Source organism: Ambystoma mexicanum, chromosome 6q (genome assembly GCF_040938575.1).
Source record: "Ambystoma mexicanum isolate Mex_15411 chromosome 6q, UKY_AmexF1_1, whole genome shotgun sequence".
In the NCBI taxonomy this organism is placed as follows: domain Eukaryota; kingdom Metazoa; phylum Chordata; class Amphibia; order Caudata; family Ambystomatidae; genus Ambystoma; species Ambystoma mexicanum.
The window spans coordinates 967,834,807-967,855,396 of record NC_090937.1 but is presented as its reverse complement, the minus strand read 5'-3'; positions in this window follow the sequence as shown (position 1 = coordinate 967,855,396).

Below are 20,590 nucleotides of genomic sequence, written 5' to 3'. Positions count from 1 at the left end.
AGATTTATCTCCTCAAAATACTCAAAACGTACACAGATCACTCTGCCCTTTGTTATGCACAGATTAATTCATTCAGATTTCCGATTGTAACAATGGCCAGATTCACTGGGGGCGGTGTTCTGAAATATAACCGAAGTCAGCCAGACCTTGGATTGTTCAAATGAAATGGAAATGAGCCAATAGAAAGATTTTGCTCACTGTGGAAAAGCAATGCAAATTTTGAAAGATCCGACACAGATATCGAACACCATCAATCAACTTGACAGTATAGGGTTATTGACCTGTGCAGAATACTGGGTTGTGGTCGAACCGGTGCCCACCCGTTGTATAATGCTGTTAGGGATGTGATGTGTGTTATGTGTAGGGAATGTCCACAGAAGGCAGAGACTTGTTAGGGGAGCCATATATCACTACACTCATACATGCAAGAAAATTCACCTGGAATGGAAACAACGAACATCATTTTGATCACCAGAAATAAGGTCAGCAGGACTAGGATAGACACCCTAATTAGTACCATAGATCATTCTTTTTCTTACTCCTATCTAGGTTTGGCTTTTGATGCCTAGGCAGAATATCAGCTGATAATAGCCCATATAAAGAAGCAAGCTGAGCTTCTTACTCTTCAAGCATGTAAGTTTACTAAAGGACATGCAGGATATAGCATGGCTGGGATTGTCAAGCTATATCAGCAATGCTTTGTCCCCGCCATCCTGTATGGTCTTGATGCACTGGCTATTCAAGCCCTCACTTGGCTGAACAGGCTTCAAGGTCATTATTGGCGCACCGTTCTGGGCCTGGGACCCTCCTACTCAATGGAATTCCTTCACCTAGAGCTGGAATTAACATCAATAAGGGGTATGGCTCTTTGGGCTAGGGAGTGTCTTTATTTAAAATCCTGTGCTGACCCGGTTTGTAAATTACTTGCATTGGCAGGACAAAATCACGATTCTGAGCGGCTTCTATGTGGTCTCAATTATAAGTCCCTGAACGAAACACTTTTCTCAGAGATTGATTGGTCCTTCATCCACAATACAAACAGACCTTATGTGCACTTGAAAAGATCTTTTGAGCATAAATTCAATAAATGGGACTGGGGCGGGAATTACATTCATCTGTCAAAGTTAATGGGGTATGAGGCAGTGTCGCATGTTGTACATCGATACAGGAAAATCCAGCCTTACCTGCTTTTGTGTCCCGCTCCGGACGTAAGACAGTTTTTACTGAAACTTCGTACAAATCAATTACTTGAAGATAGCCATTGCTGTATCTGTGGTATAGTCAGAAAATTGGAAACTGTTAGACATGTACTTACACAATGTGCAAGCCTGGGGCCTTTATACATGTGTAAGTTGGGTAGATATGTCCACAGCTACGAGGCCATTACTGCAGATTCTTTTTGGGACTACTGTTGAACTCTGATACCATTACTGTTCAACTTGCTTTATTCAGGGTGTGCCAGCATATAAAAAGCCTTTTACCAAACTAAGGGTGCCGTCCCTCTTTAGTTATATAGGGCCTTGCGACCCGGGGTAACATACCGAGGCCCAATGTTAATGTTTGTACTAATTGCCATGAATTTGAACTTGATCATAGACTCGCTGTTACCATGTGGAAGGCTGTGAATCTATTCAGAATCTTATTTCGAACCTTACCTTATTTTTTCTGATGAACAGTTGATTTGAGTTGAAGTTGTATGGTCACATATGCATTTTAAGATATATGATTTTTGAATATGATGTCATTATTTATTCAATTTTCTCATTTTATATATTGACAATTGCAATTGTTGGGAAGTTTGTTTATGATTATGTATTGTATTTTATATGTTTTATCTTGTGTAAAGTTCAAATTTTGGACTAAATCACAATAAACTTATTATTATATTCAATTTTAACCAACTGAAATGTGCAAACATGCTTGATTTGATTTTAGCTCCAAAGAACACTGTTGCAAGCTGAAACCTGGTACAGCCGTTCCTCTTCCTCTATGGAGAGTGAACCAGCACAAGCGTTTGAAAATGCCGAAGCAGCAACTCCTACAAGAGCAAGACCCTGGTTTTGAATATAAATACTAGCTCAACTCAAGTGGAGCTCTCATACACCTAGAAACTTATCAAAGGTGCACAGGTGAGCTATTCATTAATAAGGCATTAGATCCGAAGAACACATAAACATGTCTGATTGGAATATACTTTAAATTCCCTTATATCCCCCCAAAACTGCAATCATTACTTTTAAGCAAACCTCCACAAATTACATGCTCTGATTGCCCCGGAGAACTCTCTCCACAATCAAGAATTCCAATAGTCCATACCCCCATCCATTTTCCCTCCTTCAAATGGGATTGTTTATAGCCATTCTGATTGCTTTAAAGAAAACACAGTGAAAGCCCAGAAGGACAGTATCACAAGATACGTCCACTCTTTTCCCATGGCATATGTAAGTGATTTCAACCCAGAATTCCACCTAAATCAATGCCTAGCGTGTGATGCACAGCTGGAACCCTTAATTATATGTTTGTGTCTATAAATTATTTTATTTATGAATGATGTACCCTTATATCACGCCCCTCTCTTTGAATCCCCCCGGTCTCACTGAACCAAGAAGAAGGTTGTTTTGCAAAGTTAAAAGATTTATTTTATGAATTTGAACAATATATATGTCACAGTTTTATGTTACATCATCCACTGGTCACCTTACGCACACGAATACCCGTGCAGTCACTAAGCCCTCCATCTCAGGTCCTGTTCTGCCTTCCCCTTCTGACCTCATGTCCTCACTCCCTCAAGCAGCACGGCAGCGGCGCACACGAGGGCATCTAACGCGCTATGGTCATATTCACCCATTGCAACGTTGGCAGCTTCCCTGGCGTCTTGGAGACAGTCGACGGCGACGCCGGCTTTTTCCTTTGCTTCGTCACGCCCTCAGGAAGACCCGGCAGCGTTTTGAAAACTTGGGTCATGTGACAAGGAAACGTGCTACATCATCGGTCACGTGATGGGTCATGTGACACTGCTAGGCCCCTTTAAAACCGGGGAGGGAACGTTCATTCAGTGCTTCACAGCTGACCCAATCAGGCACTGTTCGGCGTCTTCCTGTCTTCACATCTTGAACCTGGAATACGGACTGTTCTTCTTGGATTCCTCTGTCAAGCCCTTGGATACTGTTTTGCTCTGCTGTTTCAGGACCTTTGAACTGTATTTTTGGATTCCTTTGGATTACCCCCTGGTTACGACGAACTTGGCTGGCTTTTGACCTTGGAACTCTTAACGGACTGTTTTCGGATTTCCTCTTCTGTTACCTTTTGGAGTACCCTTTCCATACAGGTCTTGCAGTGCCTATTTCTACAACAATCTACGCCTACCCGCTGCCGCTTGCTACACTCTGCAGCCACACGGAACACCTCCATTCTCATATTTGTTCTTCCTGTCCCCAGACGCTTGGTAAACCCCTTGAAATTTGTTACCTCGCAATTCAGTGTATTGTTTGCCATTGTACTGACCCATTGCTTGCTTTACAGCGGTCGAGGGGTCACCGGTGTTCCTGGTACCTGGCGTTCTTCGGCACTCAAAAAACCTGTGGCCTCAAGGATTGCTCAGGAAGTTATTTGTATCTTTCTGAGTGGAACTTATGGACAGAGGCCCCATAATCTTCACGACCATCAAGTCATAACAGACTGTGAAGCCGACAGGTCGTTCAGATTATGGAGGCGTCAGCTGGGGACCCCGTGGCCGCTCTACTGCAAGCAGTTACTACCTTGAGGGCCGATATGGCCGCAGCCACCACGGCGTTACACCACCGCCTTGACTCCCTTCAGAGTGCTCGCCATCCCCTACCTTCTGATTCCGAATTTGGGGACCCCACACCTCCAACCCCTGGTTCTTCTGCCACCCCTTCCACCCTTTCCATCATCACACCAGTAATTGATCCCACTCCTTTTCCTTTAGCACCCCCTGAGAGATTCCAGGGAGACCCCAGGAAATTCTGTACATTTTTGAATCAATGTAAATTACATTTCCTTTGTAGACCTTCAGCGTTCCCTGATGCACCTGCCAAGGCTGCGTTTTTGCTTTCCTATTTGTCTGGCGTCGCCGCCACATGGGCCAACCCATTACTTGAAAACAATCATCCAGCCCTTTATGACTTTGACCTACCAGTGACTGAAATTTCTAAGGTTTTTGACACTAGACACAAAGCTCAATCCAGAGATTTGGAATTACTAGATCTCACTCAGGGGAAAAGCACCCTTATAGAATACATAACACGATTCAATCAGTTAGCGGCAGAAACATCCTGGCCCGAAAACAAGAAGGCTGTAGTGTTTTTACAGAGGTCTAAGTGGCTCCATTAAGGACGCTTTGGCAGTGGTGCCGTCGCTTCCGACTCAGTACTCTGATCTGGTTGATCTAACACTCCAGTTAGACGCTCGACGCACCGAGCGCAAGGCTGAAGTCAGATTCTCAGGTACACAGTTGTCGGTCTCTCCTGATGTAGCCAGTGAACCCTGCAAGTGGGTGGAATACGGAGCCCTATAACTATGACGGAACGAGATAGGCGGAGAACCGACAATACTTGCTTTTATTGTGGACTTAATGGACATTACATCAAGACTTGTCCACGCCGCCCAAAGCAAAAGAATCCGGGTTTTTCCGACTGCTCGTCCCTGAATATGGGGGCCAGGACGAGTTCTCCACAGTCCCCCTCTTCTTCTCCTCTGGCATTTGGGCCTATTAGACCAGTCACAGTCCACGCCTTATTAAAGCCTACTCCCGACACAATGCACCCCGTTCAGATTATCCTTGATTCCGGGGCCACTGGCTGCTTTATCAACATACAAATGGCTTATGCCTTGAACCTTCCACTAGTTACCAAGGAGTGTCCTGAGCCTGTACAGGCTGTGAACGGGACTTCCCTTGCTTCTGGACCTATTCGACAACAGACTGCTCTCATGGAAGTAGTCATCCAGGAAACACATAGGGAAACACTTGCCTTTGACCTCATAACCACCCCTCAGTTTGGTATTATTCTCGGCATCCCTTGGTTAAAAAACATGATCCACTAATCAATTGGGGTACTGGCCAGGTCTGTTTTGAATCCGAAGTCTGTCAACATTTTGTCTTATCGAGAGAGAGGAGGTAATCGATACACCTGCTGCAGCGTTGGGTGCAGTAGCACATCTGACCCTATTCGAGACTGGTGAACATCATTCTTCCTCTTCGCACATGGTTGGTGCTGTCTTTTCCAACATACCTCCAGTTTATCACGAGTTTTTGTCAGTCTTCGACAAGGGCACCGCAGAGAGTTTACCTCCACACAGACCCTACGATTGCCCCATAGATCTGGTCCCTGATGCTCAGATCCCCAAGGGCCAAATCTATTCTTTATCACCAGTAGAGGATAAAGCCTTGAAAGAATACTTGCAGGAGGCATTACGTTTAGGCCACATTCGGCCCTCCTCCTCACCTGCTGCATGCCCTATCTTCTACGTTTCAAAGAAAGAGGGGGATCTTCGCCCCAGTGTAGACTACAGACGTTTGAACGCCATCACTATCAAAGATAGATAACCCATACCTCTCATCTCTCCACTCTTGGATAGACTAACACACGCCTCCATCTACACCAAATTAGACCTTCGGGGAGCATACAATTTGATACGTGTCTGCAAAGGGGATGAGTGGAAGACGGCGTTTTGCACCTGACAGGGCTTATTTGTATACCTAGTAATGCCCTTCGGTTTGTGCAACGCCCCTGCCACCTTCAAGCGGTTTATGAATTAGGTCTTTGGGGACATTCTGGACGATTATGTGGTGGTCTATTTGGACGACATTCTGATCTTTTCCTCCTCTTTAGATGAACACATCCTTCACGTCCAAGAAGTCCTATCCCGTTTGCGCAAGAATGCGCTATTTGCCAAGCCTGAGAAGTGCCAGTTTCATACCAAAGAAGTAGAATTTCTGGGTTTCCACATTTCACCAGGTGGGTTGACTATGAATCAGTCTAAAGTACGAGCCGTTTTGGAATGGCCGGTCCCGGTAAACTTAAAGTCTTTATAGTCTTTGCTGGGCTTTGCCAATTTTTATAGGCGGTTCATCCCTGGTTTTTCTACTATAGTGGCACCATTAACTAAATTGACCAGTCCACGTGCCCCATTTATCTGGACCCCCGAACATCAAGCCGCTTTCGAGTCCTTGAAATCTGCGTTTACCTCAGCTCCGGTCCTACAACACCCGGATCCGGAGTTGCCATTCGTTGTCGAGACAGACGCATCATCCTTTGCTTTGGGAGTGGTATTGTCACAACCTTGCCCAACCTCGGGTCATTTACACCCTGTAGCGTATCATTCACGCAAGTTCACATCTACCGAGTCCCATTATACAGTTACCGAAAAGGAACTCCTGGCGATTAAAGATGCATTTCAGGTATGGAGACACCATTTGATGGGGGCCAAACACCAAGTCACAGTTTTCACTGATCATAGGAATTTGCAGGATCTCGCATCCCTCAAGTGCGTCAACAGTCGTCGGGTGCATTGGCACTTATTCTTCGCAGCCTATGACTTTGTTGTGAAACACCGTCCTGGTCTGTCGCATGGTAAAGCAGACGCTCTATCCCGCTCTCCTGGAGGGGTGTCGCTTCTGGTCTTCCCAGAAACGGTGCTTGACCACGGGCATGTATTATGCTTATGCACTCCTTCGCCCCCTCTGTTGTCAGCCATAAGCACATGGGTTTCCCAACATCCACAACAGTTAGCAGAATGGGATCCTGTTTATCACGATGGTCTACCTTTTGTTCACAACAGGTTGTTCCTACCCTCTAGTGACACGCAAAATCTAGCTATGGAATGGTCTCATGATGCTGCCATCCATGGCCACCCAGGACAACAGCGTACTCTGGATCTACTTAAACGCTGGTGCTGGTGGCCTTCGATGCGGCGTGACGTTGACAATTATGTCAACACATGCTCAGTGTGTGCCCAGTGTAAGTCCCGCCGAGGCCGACCTTTGGGTCTTTTACAGCCCTTGCCGATTCCCCCCAGACCCTGGCATACCCTTACAATGGATTTTGTGACTGATCTCCCTCGTTCACAGGGTTATGATACAGTATGGGTTGTAGTAGACGCCTACACAAAGATGGCTCGCTTTATTCCTTGTTCTGGTATACCCTCTGCACCTACATTGGCAAATTTGTTTTTCAAGTCCATTTTTTGTTTGTTTGGGCTCCCTACGGTCTTGGTTTCTGACAGAGGTTCACAATTCACGTCCCGTTTCTGGTGTGCGCTCAGTAAATTATTGGGTATTGATGCGCGATTTTCCTCTGCTTACCATCCGGAAACAGACGGCCAGACAGAAAGGATAAATCGGGCCATGGAACAATATTTACTCTGTCTTTCACTACAACATCAGAAATCATGGGTACACCTGCTACATCTCGCTGAATTCGCCCATAACAACTCCTTGCACTCTTCTACTGGCTTTTCTCCGTTCTACTCCCTTTATGGCCAACACCCTCGTACATTACCCATTCCCGATTATGCATGCTCTTGTGCTCCTGCTGCCTCATCTTGTGTTCGCGACATGGCCATGGTTCATGCCCAGACTCTTGCCCATCTGCAGGAAGCTCAGTTGGCCATGAAAGCTTCAGCCGATAAGAAACAGGTTGCTGCTCCTGTTTACCGTGTGGGGGACCGAGTTTGGCTGTCGTCCCGTTATCTACACTTGCCTGGCTGTCGCAAATTGCTTCCCAAGTTTGTTGGTCCTTTTCGGGTGTCGGGTGTCCTGAGTCCTGTGGCTTATCGCCTATCCCTTCCTTTGACCTGGAAGGTCCATCCAGTTTTTCATACTTCCCTCCTGAAACCATGCCCTGGTCCTATGCGCCTGGTCTCTCGCTCTGCCCCCGTGTAACTGGATGACCCTGATGTTTATATGGTTGGGGGTATTCTGGGCTCTCTTCTCTTCAGGGGGCAGCTCCAGTATCTCGTGGATTGGTTTGGTTACGGTCCTGAGGAGCGCTCTTGGGTTCCTGCCCAGGATGTGCATGCCCCTCGTTTGGTGGCCCAGTTTCATTGGGATTTCCCTGCTTGCCCACGGGGTCGTGGGCCTTTGGGGGGGGGCTTTGTTACACCATCCACTGTTCACCTTACGGACACGAATACCCATGCAGTCACTAAGCCCTCCATCTCAGGTCCTGTTCTGCCTTCCCCTTCTGACCTCATATCCTCACTCCCTCAAGCAGCACGGCAGCGGCGCACACGAGGGCATCTAACGCGCTATGGTCATATTCACCCATTGCAACGTTGGCAGCTGCCCTGGCGTCTTGGAGACAGTCGACGGAGACGCCAGCTTTTTCCTTTGCTTCGTCACGCCCTCAGGAAGACCCGGCAGCGTTTTGAAAACTTGGGTCCTGTGACAAGGAAACGTGCTACATCATCGGTCACGTGATGGGTCATGTGACACTCCTAGGCCCCTTTAAAACCGGAGAGGGAACGTTCATTCAGTGCTTCACAGCTGACCCAATCAGGCACTGTTCGGCGTCTTCCTGTCTCCACATCTTGAACCTGGACTACGGACTGTTCTTCTTGGATTCCTCTGTCAAGTCCTTGGATACTGTTTTGCTCTGCTGTTTCAGGACCTTTGAACTGTATATTTGGATTCCTTTGGATTACCCCCTGGTTACGACGAACTTGGCTGGCTTTTGACCTTGGAACTCTTAACGGACTGTTTTCGGATTTCCTCTTCTGTTACCTTTTGGAGTACCTTTTCCATACAGGTCTTGCAGTGCCTATTTCTACAACAATCTACGCCTTCCCGCTGCCGCTTGCTACACTCTGCAGCCACACGGAACACCTCCATTGTCATCTTTGTTCTTCCTGTCCCCAGACCCTTGGTAAGCCCCTTGATATTTGTTACCTCGCAATTCAGTGTATTGTTTGCCATTGTACTGACCCATTGCTTGCTTTACAGGGGTCGAGGGGTCACCGGTGTTCCTGGTTCCTAGCGTTCTTCGGCACTCAAAAAACCTGTGGCCTCAAGGATTGCTCAGGAAGTTATTTGTATCTTTCTGAGTGGAATTTATGGACAGAAGCCCCATAATCTTCACAATCATCAAGTCATAACATTTTATGAAGTTGAACAATATCTAGATATCACACTATTAATATTTATCCAATGATCAGCGTTGGGTGATATTACAATCAACAATCTCTTTAATCAGTAGGAGTATGGATGAGAAGAATAATGTAGCATAGAATAAAACTTTGTGTGGGTTCAGTCAAATGCAATGATAGGAAATTAATGCAGCATAGAAGAACAAGTTACTTCTTACCTTGTAACGTTCTTTCGACGGGATGTTCCTCCGACGTATTCCTTATCTTTGATAATACGTTTCCAGCTTGCTGGCCTCGGAAATTTTTTCTGTAGAGGGCGCTGTGCGTCGACGTCCGCCGAGTCGATGTCCCCCGACGGCCACCGTATCGGCGCCGACTTCACCATGCCCATAAATAGCCACGCGCTTCGTCCGTTGCTCAGTTCCGTTTTGTAGCATAAGAAAAGTCATGCCTGAATTGGTTATTGACCTTGAAGGAGCGTAAGCTGCAACCACAAGGGAAGTATCACTGCGGGGATGGATGGGAGGGGCGATAAGGAATACGTCGGCGGAACATTCCGTCGAAAGAACGTTACAAGGTAAGAAGTAACTTGTTCTTCGAAGGGATTGTGTCCTCCGACGTATTCCTTATCTTTGATAGACTCCCATAGCAGTGGCATATAATTGGAGGTGGGAGTGAGAATGTTATGTATCCCTTTAGGGATGGACCGAATGTAATACGGCCTTGCCAAATCTGGTCTCTTGAGTAGTGGAGGAATCCAGATTGTAAAATTTTGTGAATGTATGTGCGGACGACCATGTGGCAGCCGCACATATGTCTCGGACTGGTACCCCTCTTTGGAGAGCCGAAGAGGCTGCGATGCCCCTGGTTGAATGAGCCCTGAGCTTTTGGTGTGGCTCTTTCCCTGCCAGTTTGTAACATTCCAGAATGGCCAAAATAATACACCTGGAGATGGTTTGTTTTGTTATGGGTAGTCCCAACTTGTGACCTGAGTATCCTACAAACAGTTGGTCTGCTTGCCTGATCCTAGCCATTCTGCTGATATAAAAGCTGAGAGCTCGCCTTGGGTCCAGCCTATGTAGCCTTTCCTCCTCTTTCCCCGGATGGGGAGGAGGGTAGAACGAAGGTAAGGTAATTTTCTGAGTAATATGAAATTCAGAAACCACCTTTGGGAGGAAATTAGGCTTCACCTGTAGGACAACTTTGTCCTTGTGGAAGATTGTATGTGGGGGTTTACAGGAGAGAGCTTGTAGCTCGCTCACCCTCCTAGCAGATGTTAGTGCTACCAATAGGACAGTTTTAAGCGTGAGAAATCTCAGCGAACAAGAGTGAAGTGGTTCGAATAGAGTGCCCATTAGGAAGTTTAAGACTAAATTTAAGTCCCATAAGGGAACCTGGAATGGTTTTGGGGGATAAACATTAGTTAATCCCTTGAGAAATTGTACCACTAGAGGAAGTTTGAAATACGATGGTTCCTCCGCAGTGCGCTTGAAGATAGAAAGCGCTGCGAGATAGCCTTTTACAGTGCCAACTTGAAGGCCTGAGTTTGCCAAGTAGAGTAGAAACGATAACACCGTCGGTGTACCACATGAAAAAGGGTCGATATTCTCTTCCCTACACCAGCTGCAAAATGTGTTCCAACGGCAGCGGTATAAAGACTTTGTTGCTGGCCTTCTGGCCGAAAGCAACACCTCCATGACGTCATCAGGGAGATCCCAATCCTTGTACCTCACCCTTTCAGAAGCCAAGCATGAAGGTTGAGGGTTCTGGTGTCTGGATGGAGAACCTGACCTCCCTTCTGCGAGAGAAGATTCTCTTTGAGTGGAAGACGGATTGGAGGGCAGATGGACATATCTAGAAGGTCCGGGTACCACGTTCTCCAGGCCCTATCCGGGGCAATTAGGATCATGGTTTTCCGGAATCTTCTCAACCTCCTGATCATTTGAGGAATAACAGGGACTGGTGGAAACGCGTAAAGGAGTGGAAACTCCCAGTCCACTACGAATGCGTCTCCCAGAGCTCCTCTCGGGGGAAATTCCCTTGAACAGAACAGATCGCACTTCCTGTTGGTGCTTGTGGCGAATAGATCCACCTGAGGGGTTCCCCAAAGGACGAAGATCTCTTGAAGGACTTCCTGAGCTAGCTCCCACTCGTGGGAGACTGTGCTCTGCCTGCTCAGAGCGTCCGCTGTCAAGTTCTTCTCTCCGGCTAGGTGAACTGCCGATAGAGAGCTTCCTTCCCGAATTGCCCAAAACCAGAGCTGCATCGCCTCTCTGCACAGTGGCAGTGATCCTACGCCTCCTCTTTTGTTGAGGTAGTGCATGGCCACCGTGTTGTCCGTCATTATCAGGACATTTCTCCCCTGTACTGATGGCAGGAAAGCTTTCAGCGCTAGTCTGATCGCTCTCAGCTCCAATAGGTTGATGTGTAGTCTGCACTCCGATGGAGACCAACGACCACTGATGGTCAAGTCGTTGGCATGGGCTCCCCACCCCATGAGAGAGGCATCTGTGACTACTGTTATCTCCAGCCATGGTTGCCAAAACAGTTCTCCTTTCAAGATGTTCTCTGGATAGGCCCACCATTGAAGGTCGCGGGCTACCTTGTCCGGAATCCGGAGGAGATCTGTCATTCTCCCTGAGAATTGCGACCACTGACTTCTCAGTGCCCACTGAATAGATCTCATTCTCAGACGAGCCTCTGGTACAAGGAAGATGCAGGATGCCATGAGGCCTAGCAACCTCAAAAAGTCGAAAGCTGGGAGACGTTGGGCATTTTGAAATTTGGTGACCATCTGTAGAATATCTTGAGCCCTCACCTCTGGTGGCGAGGCTTTTCCCAGGGAAGTGTCCAGGACCGCTCCAATGAACTGGAGTCTCTGTGATGGTATCATCTGTGACTTCTTTAAATTGAGGAAGAAGCCCAAATGGCAGAACTCGAAATTGATAATGAGAGTCGCCAATTGCGAACCTCAGGTATTTCCTGTGTTTTAGATGGATTGGCACATGGAAATAAGCATCCTGAAGGTCCAGAGATACCAGCCAGTCCTGGAGCTGGAGGGCCTGAAGGATCTGAGAGAGAGTTACCATCTTGAACTTGTCCTTCCTGAGGAACTTGTTCAATTCTCGTAAGTCCAGGATGGGTCTCAGTCCTCCGTCCTTCTTTGGTATGAGAAAGTAGGTGGAGTACCAGCCCTTGTTCCTGTCCGCTACAGGTACCGGTTCTATGGCACCTTTCTCTAGCAGGTCTATAATTTCCTGCAAGAGGAGTGAATCTGGAACTTTTAGAGAGCTGTTCCCCGGTGGATGACTCTGAGGGATGTGTAGAAAGGGTAGGCAGTAACCCTGGGCAACTGTCTCCAATGCCCAAGCATCTGACGTTGTAGCCTGCCATTCCGTCAGATGGTGAGATAACCTGCCCCCTACAGGTGTATTGTGTGGAAAGGCCTCAGAGTGGTTTGGGGGCGGCTGATGCAGATGCCGAGGATAAAGAGGCACCTGCTGCGGCCTTAGTACTTTTGACCCGTCCACCTCGGGTGGATCTCCTTTGGCCTCTTTGAGCCGGTTGTCCTCTGCCTTTCCCGAATGCGGAATAATAGCAAAAGGACTTTCCTCTCCCAGAGGTTCCTGAGGGGCGAAAAGAAGTTTGGCGGATAGCAGCTCCTAAAGATTTTGCTGCTGCTTTAGAAGTCTGTAACTTTTCCAGACTGTCATCAGCCTTTTTCCGAATAGTGAAGAGCCGTCAAAGGGCATATTCAAAAGTCTGGCCTGTACATCTGGAGCAAAGCCAGACTTTCGCAACCACGCATGCCTGCGGATTGTTGTACTTGCCGCCATGGCCCTGCTGATACTGTCAGCGGAATCGATGCCAGTTTGAAGTGATTCGCACATGGCATCTTTGCCATCTTTAATAATGTTAAGGAAGGCTTCCTTTTCCTCTCCTTCGGGTATGCAGTCAGCCGCTGATGAAGCACACTCCCATAGTGTGTGAATGAACCTGGCGAGCGTACAGGTGGCGTTGATGGACTTCAACGCCATACTACAAGCAGAGAAGACTTTCTTTGCCATAGAATCGTACCTCTTGTCATCTCTATCCTGTGGGACAGTAGGGTAAGCGGTCCTACTGCTAGATGAAGTTGCCGCTTGAACCACCAGGCTCTCTGGAGTCGGGTGTTTTGATAAGTATTCAGGGTCAGCAGCCGCTACCCTATACTTGGCTGAAAAAATCTTTCATTGACCGCAGGGATAACTTCAGGAGTTTCCCAATTAGATGTAATTTTCCTTTGCAAGGCTGCATGGAAGGGGACCACAGGGTCCTCCTGTGGACCTTTGTCTAATATGTCTGTTAAAACATCCTGTTGAAAAACAGGGGAAGGCACCGACCAACCCATAAATTCAATAATTCTTACCATAAGGGTTCTATAGGATGTTTCGGCATGTTCCCCTGGGTCTGGCTTAACAAATTCCACTTCTGGGGAAGTGTCCAGCCCACTTGCCTCATGTAGTGACTCTTGTAGGTCCTTCAGCCTTCTTTCCTCAGAGGTGAAATCCTCTGAAATAGGCAGTGTGGTCCTCTGTAACCCGAATGTTTCCTGGTCAGAATCTTCCCCCTCTTCATAAATTGAAGATAGCCCAGGGTACTCTGACCTCTGAAATGGTGTAAAACCCATCTCTAAGGCAGAAGGAGCCAAACTTGTCATTATTGGGCGAGAAAACGTCGATGTCGTCGACGCCGCTGTGACAGGCTTCGAAGGTGCCGAGAACGGTGTCTAAAAAACTGGAAGGGGTCTCGAAGAACTCGAGAGGATCGGGATCCTACTTGAGGACATCGACGACGGTCTCGGCGTCGTGCCGGAGGCCCTTGGAATCACTGTTGGCTGTGGAGTAGCCTTGGTCTTCTCTTTCATCTGCGTCGATGTCGGCGTTGACGATGGCGTCGAGGAACCCTTCGACAATGGCGTTGATGGCACCAATCTATGCGTCGAAGGAATCTTCGACGACGGCGTCGAAGGAATCCTTGACGACGGCGTCAAAGGAATCCTCGACGACGGCGCTCTCGGGTGGAATGTTTCGGGTGCTGCGACTCGCGGCGTTTTGATTTTTTGGGATTTTCACCAGGGGTATCACCCTCAGCTGTCTTCGAGGGGGTCGAGGCCGCGTTCTCGAAGACGCTTAACATTTTCTTTCTGAATTCCTCGCACTCAGCTTGAGAGCTGTGTTTTGCGGGACAGGAGACCCTTTCTGGGGACACAGAAGACGACGAGGAAGGGGATCTTCGACGTCTCTTTTTGAGTGTCTTGATCTCGACGAATGGTGGGAGCTACTTCGAGATCTAGAATGGGAATGTTTTCGACGGCGAGGAGACGAATGCCTGGACTCAGCCGAAGAAACCTTCAAGGAGATTTTTGACTTGCCTCTCTTGGGCTTCCCCTTGCGCTCCTTCAAGGCTTTCGCCATCATGGACATGCAGTCCTCACACTCCGAACAATGGTTCTCGGATCCCAAGCACCACAAGCAGATCCTGTGTGGATCCGGTATCGACATTTTTTTACCGCAGTCTCGACATTTCTTGAAGCCGGATCGCGGCGTCGTCGGTTCCGATGAAGATGCCATCGAGAACGAGTAGGTATATTCGAGTAGATATAGAGTTATCCTGACTGAACTGAGCAACGACGTTCCGAGGCCCCACGAAGCGCGGAAAAACGGAACTGAGCAACGGACGCAGCGCGTGGCTATTTATGGGCATGGTGATGTCGGCGCTGATACGGTGGCCATCGAGGGACATCGACTCGGCGGACGTCGATGCGCAGCGCCCTCTACAGAAAAATTTCCGAGGCCAGCAAGCTGGAAACGTATTATCAAAGATAAGGAATACGTCGGAGGACACAATCCCTTCGAAATAATACTTTTGTGTGTTCAATCAAATGCAATGTTACTCTTTCCCCCTGATACTACTCAATCCCCCCTAATATGCAATATAGAGATGGAAGGAGAGAAAACAGGTTTCAGGAATATACAATCTCAACCAATGCAGTTTCAATCCCAGTTCCCCTAGCAAGCAGAGAGAAACAGGAATGATTTCAAAACAGGTCAAATGCTTTTGAATGTGGTTTTGAATGAATGGGAAAAACACTGAAAAAATGAATTTAATTCTCTAAATTGGATTCAAAACTAGTGGGAGCCGCTTTGGATAGTTTCAGGTAAACACTAGCAATGATGATCGAATAACTAGCAGATTGCAAACTGAATTCTGAGGTTGGATGCAAAGAATAGCTATTTTACATGTGATGAAATTGAGCCAAATGCAGAATCGCGGCAAACTTTTCAGCGCACGAGAAATGCGATTACAGAAAAACTATAAGGAGTTGGAATGCGTTTTTAGATGTTAGCTTCAATTTGACACTTACATTTCGTTACTAGCATGTACGGTTCAGAAGTTATGAAGGTTTTAGTGGAGGTCGATTTTTCTCAAAAAGAGTCAAGATTTTCAAATGAAAGATGCGCTTTTGAATCACAAACAAGAATTATCCTTACACTAAGGGAGCTATGAAGATGCAAGATACCCAACGGGACAACCACCAAAACAGCAGTGCCTCTGCTCTTACCTTTGCCCGCCAAGACACTTGTCTTTTCTTCAGCAAAAATATTAGCGCAAAGATGATATTATCACTTCAATTATCAAAGGACTATATGGGTGAGGGAAAGATTCAAGAAAAACAAAAGAGATTCTACAATGCGGTTCTCGATATGTTAGAATGGGTTGGATAGGATTACGTAAGGATAAGAGATTGGCTATGAACAATTCTATGCTAGATACTCACAACTATGGTTTGGAATAGGCACGTCAAAGATCTGGTCAAAGGTTTTGGACTGGAATCTGCTAGCCCACCGGACAGGATTCAGGCGCTTGGTTCTGCACTCAGCACGGCACTTGGTCTGGTCTCTGCACTGGATCTGACGGGTTGGTTCTGGAGTTATAGCTATCTGGTTACAGCTCTGCTCTACTGGTTTGGATATTTGGGTTCTGGCAGGAGTTCTTGGCAAGAAGCAGAAACAGCACAGGCAGGCTGTTAAATTTTTGATGTGCTCCTTGGAAGTCTGGGGGTAAAATCAGGTTGCAAGATTTTTAAAGGCTAAGCGGAGAAAGGTTCAGCTTTGGAATTGGGCCTTCTGCTTTCAGAGTTCTGGAGTCTTGGATCTGGGTTCTCCTGCAGAGCGCTTCACCAGTAAATCAGTTGATGGGTGAATGTGTGTGTGTGTCTAGGTCCTACACTGTCGCTATTTATGTATTTCCCAAAGGGGTGGGTAGGCTGATTATACTAAGCCCACCCTCTAGGAATCCGATTGGTCAGAGTATTTCCCCTCTCCTGATTTGAAAAGGAAATCTAGTGTCATAGTGATGCTGCAATAGGCGTGGCTTGGAGCCGATGGAGGGCAGAAGCTGATCTGCCGGGCTCCGGCCGAGACGCCGCTTCCTGAACCTTTTTCTCCGGTACAAGAGTGGTTGCAGCCAGCGGAAAAGCACGCATCGGTGGGGGAAGTGCTCCCCATTAGGAATTACTCGAGTGTTGGAATTTTCGGAGCCCCCGTGAGGAAGAGCGGGCTCCGGATCTCACCCTCCCCTCCGCCGCGCATTGATCCAAGATGGCGCCTGGCACAGCTTCAGCCAGCCCCTGAACCAGCGTCCCCTGACGGAGCGCTTTGGGGATCGGCAACAAGGCCGGGGGGGGCGACCCCTGTCTGACACTGGTTCGGAATCGACACAGGCCCCCAGGCCCCTGACTCCGTTACCCCTGGGCTGGCCCAATTTATGCAACGCGGACTACAACTAGAACCACGTGGATGGCATCACATAAAGAGAAACTCGCCACCTCTGAGAAGCAGCACCCCGCCCCCACGGCCATCACCCGAACGACCTGATTCCAGCCGAAGCACTCGGGGGCCCTGAAACTCAAGGTGCGTGAGCCTACATAATACCCTTTGGTGGGCCCCTGACCACCACCGCACCCTTGGGCTGCCTGCACTTGACTCCCCGACTCGGCTGCCCCGGGGCACGCACTTGTCCCTGCATGTTCAGCGATCTACGTCCAGCGGCTTCAAGATGGCCACCAAGAACAAGAGCAGGGCCGCCACCATGGACTCCTTTGTCTCGACCAAGACGAAGACCTCCACCCAGTCCAGACCTAGCCTCTCCGAAAACACTCATCCGAACGAAGGGGAGGTCAACGACAATCGCTCTCAGATATTGGATGCCATTGCCTCACTGAGAACCCACATTGACTCCAAGATTGATGAGTTCCAAATAGACATACAACTCATCCGCCAAGATGCCCGCAACTTGACGGAGAGGGTAACGACCGTCGAGAATTCCACGACGGAGCTGTCCGGGGCCACCACAACCCTGAAGTCCGAAGTCTCCGATCTAAAGAGGAGGGTCGCCTTCCTGGAGGAAAGGGCGGAGGAAGCCGAAGGACGGGCCAGACGGGGGAACATCAGGATCCTGGGTATCCCGGAGGGAACAGAGGGCCTAAACACCACATCCTATGTCGAAACCCTTCTGCTACAAGAGATCGGGGCCGGAAAACTAACCCAAGGCTTTGCGGTCGAAAGGGCACATAGATCCCTCCAGAGACGTCCTCCCCCCGGCTCACATCCACGGCCAATAATAGCCAAAATATTGAATTTTCAAGATAGAGAAACCATCCTACGGCACTCCAGGGAAGCAGGTCCCATTGAAAGGGGGGACTCAAAAATTACTATTTACCCCGACTACACCCAGAAAGTGCAGAGGGAAAGGAACTCATTCGTCCCGATCAAGGCGAAGCTTCGCCAACTGGACATTAAATACAGGCTCCTGTACCCCGCGCGCCTGAGAGTTGTTTATAATGGCCGAGCGATATTTCTCGAAAACCCGGAGGCGGCCAATATGTGGCTAGAAGATAATAATCTAGCCGATGGCAAGGATCCTCCTCGGAATGATGATTAAGTCCCGAGTCTCCTCGCACCACCAGTAACCGGACCCCAGCAGGTAATCCAAACAACAGTTTAACTTACGGAAGCGGCCCTCGCACGGCCCTGCCGCCTCGCACCAACCCTACCCCCAGCAGAAAATCCAATTGGGCCAGTTCACCGCCCGACCCAGCTCACGCCCGATTCCCGGATGGGTTCAGACGGCTCGAGAGCGCCTGAGCACCGCGACAGCGTTGTAGTCGCTGGGCGCACCAGTTTGTGTTATGTTATTAGTTTAGTTGGTTTTGCAGTCTACGAATCATCAATGTTGGTAAAGTATAAGATGGTGGCAAGTTACGACACAAGACTTCATGAACCAGGGCCCCCCCGCCCGCAGAACGCCACCTGTGGTTCGTTGTGCCACCGGGCCAGCGTGCCAGAACTCCAAGACGAATTCAGAACACCGATCCGATGGCGTCGCAACTTGTTGTGATGACATGGAATGTGAGGGGAATGGCTTCATACCTCAGAAGGAACCGCGTACAGTCCTACCTCAGGAGGAAGAAGGTCTCGATTGCGCTATTACAAGAGACCCACCTTACAGCGGACTCCATGTCTAAGTTAACAGATCGATGGGATGGGACCACGAGGGGGTCTCCTTACTCCAAATATGCGAGAGGCGTACTGATATGGGTGAACCCGAATGTGCCTTTCCAGCTAGAAGGCTGGGATTCTGACAAGGAAGGGAGATATACATCAATGTGGGGCATCATAGAACAAACCCCAGTGTGCTTCATCAACACATACTTTCCGCAGCATGGAATCCCGTCATACTTAAGCACGTTGAGTGCTAGACTGGCACAACACCGAGGCAGGACCTTCGTGTGGGGGGGAGACTTCAACTGCGTCATGGACTTAAGCAAGGACAGATCGCGCCCTCCTCCTCAGCCAAGCAATCCCGCCTCCACCTCCTTGACGGAAACACTCGACCAGCTCAACCTGGTAGACATCTGGAGAGAGCAACATCCAGAGGCCAGAATTTACTCACACTACTCAGCTCCACATGGCGTCCACACAAGGATCGACTACTTGTTTGTTGATAAGGAACAATCTCCACTGGCCACATCCACTGAATATTTGGGGAGATCGATCTCCGACCACTCCCCGCTCGCCATGCATTGGCAGCTGCGTGGACCCAAACCTCCAATTCCCATGTGGAGGATGCCTACAGCAGCGTTGGATGATCCAGAGTTCAGAGAGGACCTTGCTGAGAAGCTAGAGGATATATGTCGAAATCAATAAGGGATCGGTGGCTACCTGGTCCACACTGTGGGAGGCCATGAAGGTGGTTACCAGGGGAGAAATCATTTCAAGAGCGGGCGGAACCCGCAGACAGCTACAGTCCTCTCTTGAGGCCCAGGAATTAGAGATCGCAAGACTAGAGTCCGCCCCTGACATTTCCCCAGAGTCCGAGAAGATCCTTAAAACAGCCCGTATAAAATGTCAGGAATCATGGGTCAGACTGGAGAAATTTGACTTCGCAACACATACCGCCAGATCCCACAGCGAGTCTGACAAACCCGGCAGATTGCTTGCCTGGCTCTGCAAGCGGGAACACCCTAAACACCTGCCAACGGAGATAAAGGACGAAAAAGGAGTAACACACAAGACGCAGATGGAGATCAACGAGACTTTTGCTAAGTTCTACTCCAAATTGTATGCCCACGAGTCCCAGGTGCCCGCCGCAGAATTAATCGAAACATTGGAGGAGATAGGCCTCCCTCAAATCTCCAGCGAGCAGAGGGAGGAACTGGACTCGGAAATCACTTCCGAAGATGTGACAGCGGCCATCAGATCGCTCGCTAATGGCAAAGCCCCCGGCAGTGATGGTCTCCCGCCCGAATTCTACAAGACCTACGAACCCATTCTCACCCCCATCCTGCATGAAGTTTATCAAGAAGCCTACACAAATGGCATCCTGCCCAACACCATGAAAGAGACCATAATTATTCCAATGCTCAAGCCGCACAAGTCACCCACCGATTGTGACTCTTATCGACCTTTGGCCATGCTGAATTACGACAGCAAGATCCTCACTTCTATATTAGCCAACAGACTCGCCAGAGTGGTAGGATCCATAATTCACGAAGATCAAAATGGATTCGTCCCAGGACGCAACACCACGGCCAACCTCAGGAGACTACAACACATCATGGCCGAAACCCACGACCGAGAGGAGGACCTGGCGATACTGTCACTTGATGCCATCAAGGCCTTCGACTCTATCTATTGGGAGTGGCTTGAGGAGGTTTTGAGGGGCTTCGGCTTTGGTGCGGGCTTCATCAGATGGATCCAGGTACTTTATAATTCGCCAATGGCAAGGGTTAAAACAGGCAGAATTGTCTCGGGATCCTGGGCAATACAAAGGGGCACGAGACAGGGGTGCCCACTCTCGCCCATGCTGTATATATTGGGCCTAGAACCAATAGCCATATACTTTCGCCAACAGTTTTTTGATGCGGGCATTAAGGTGGGCA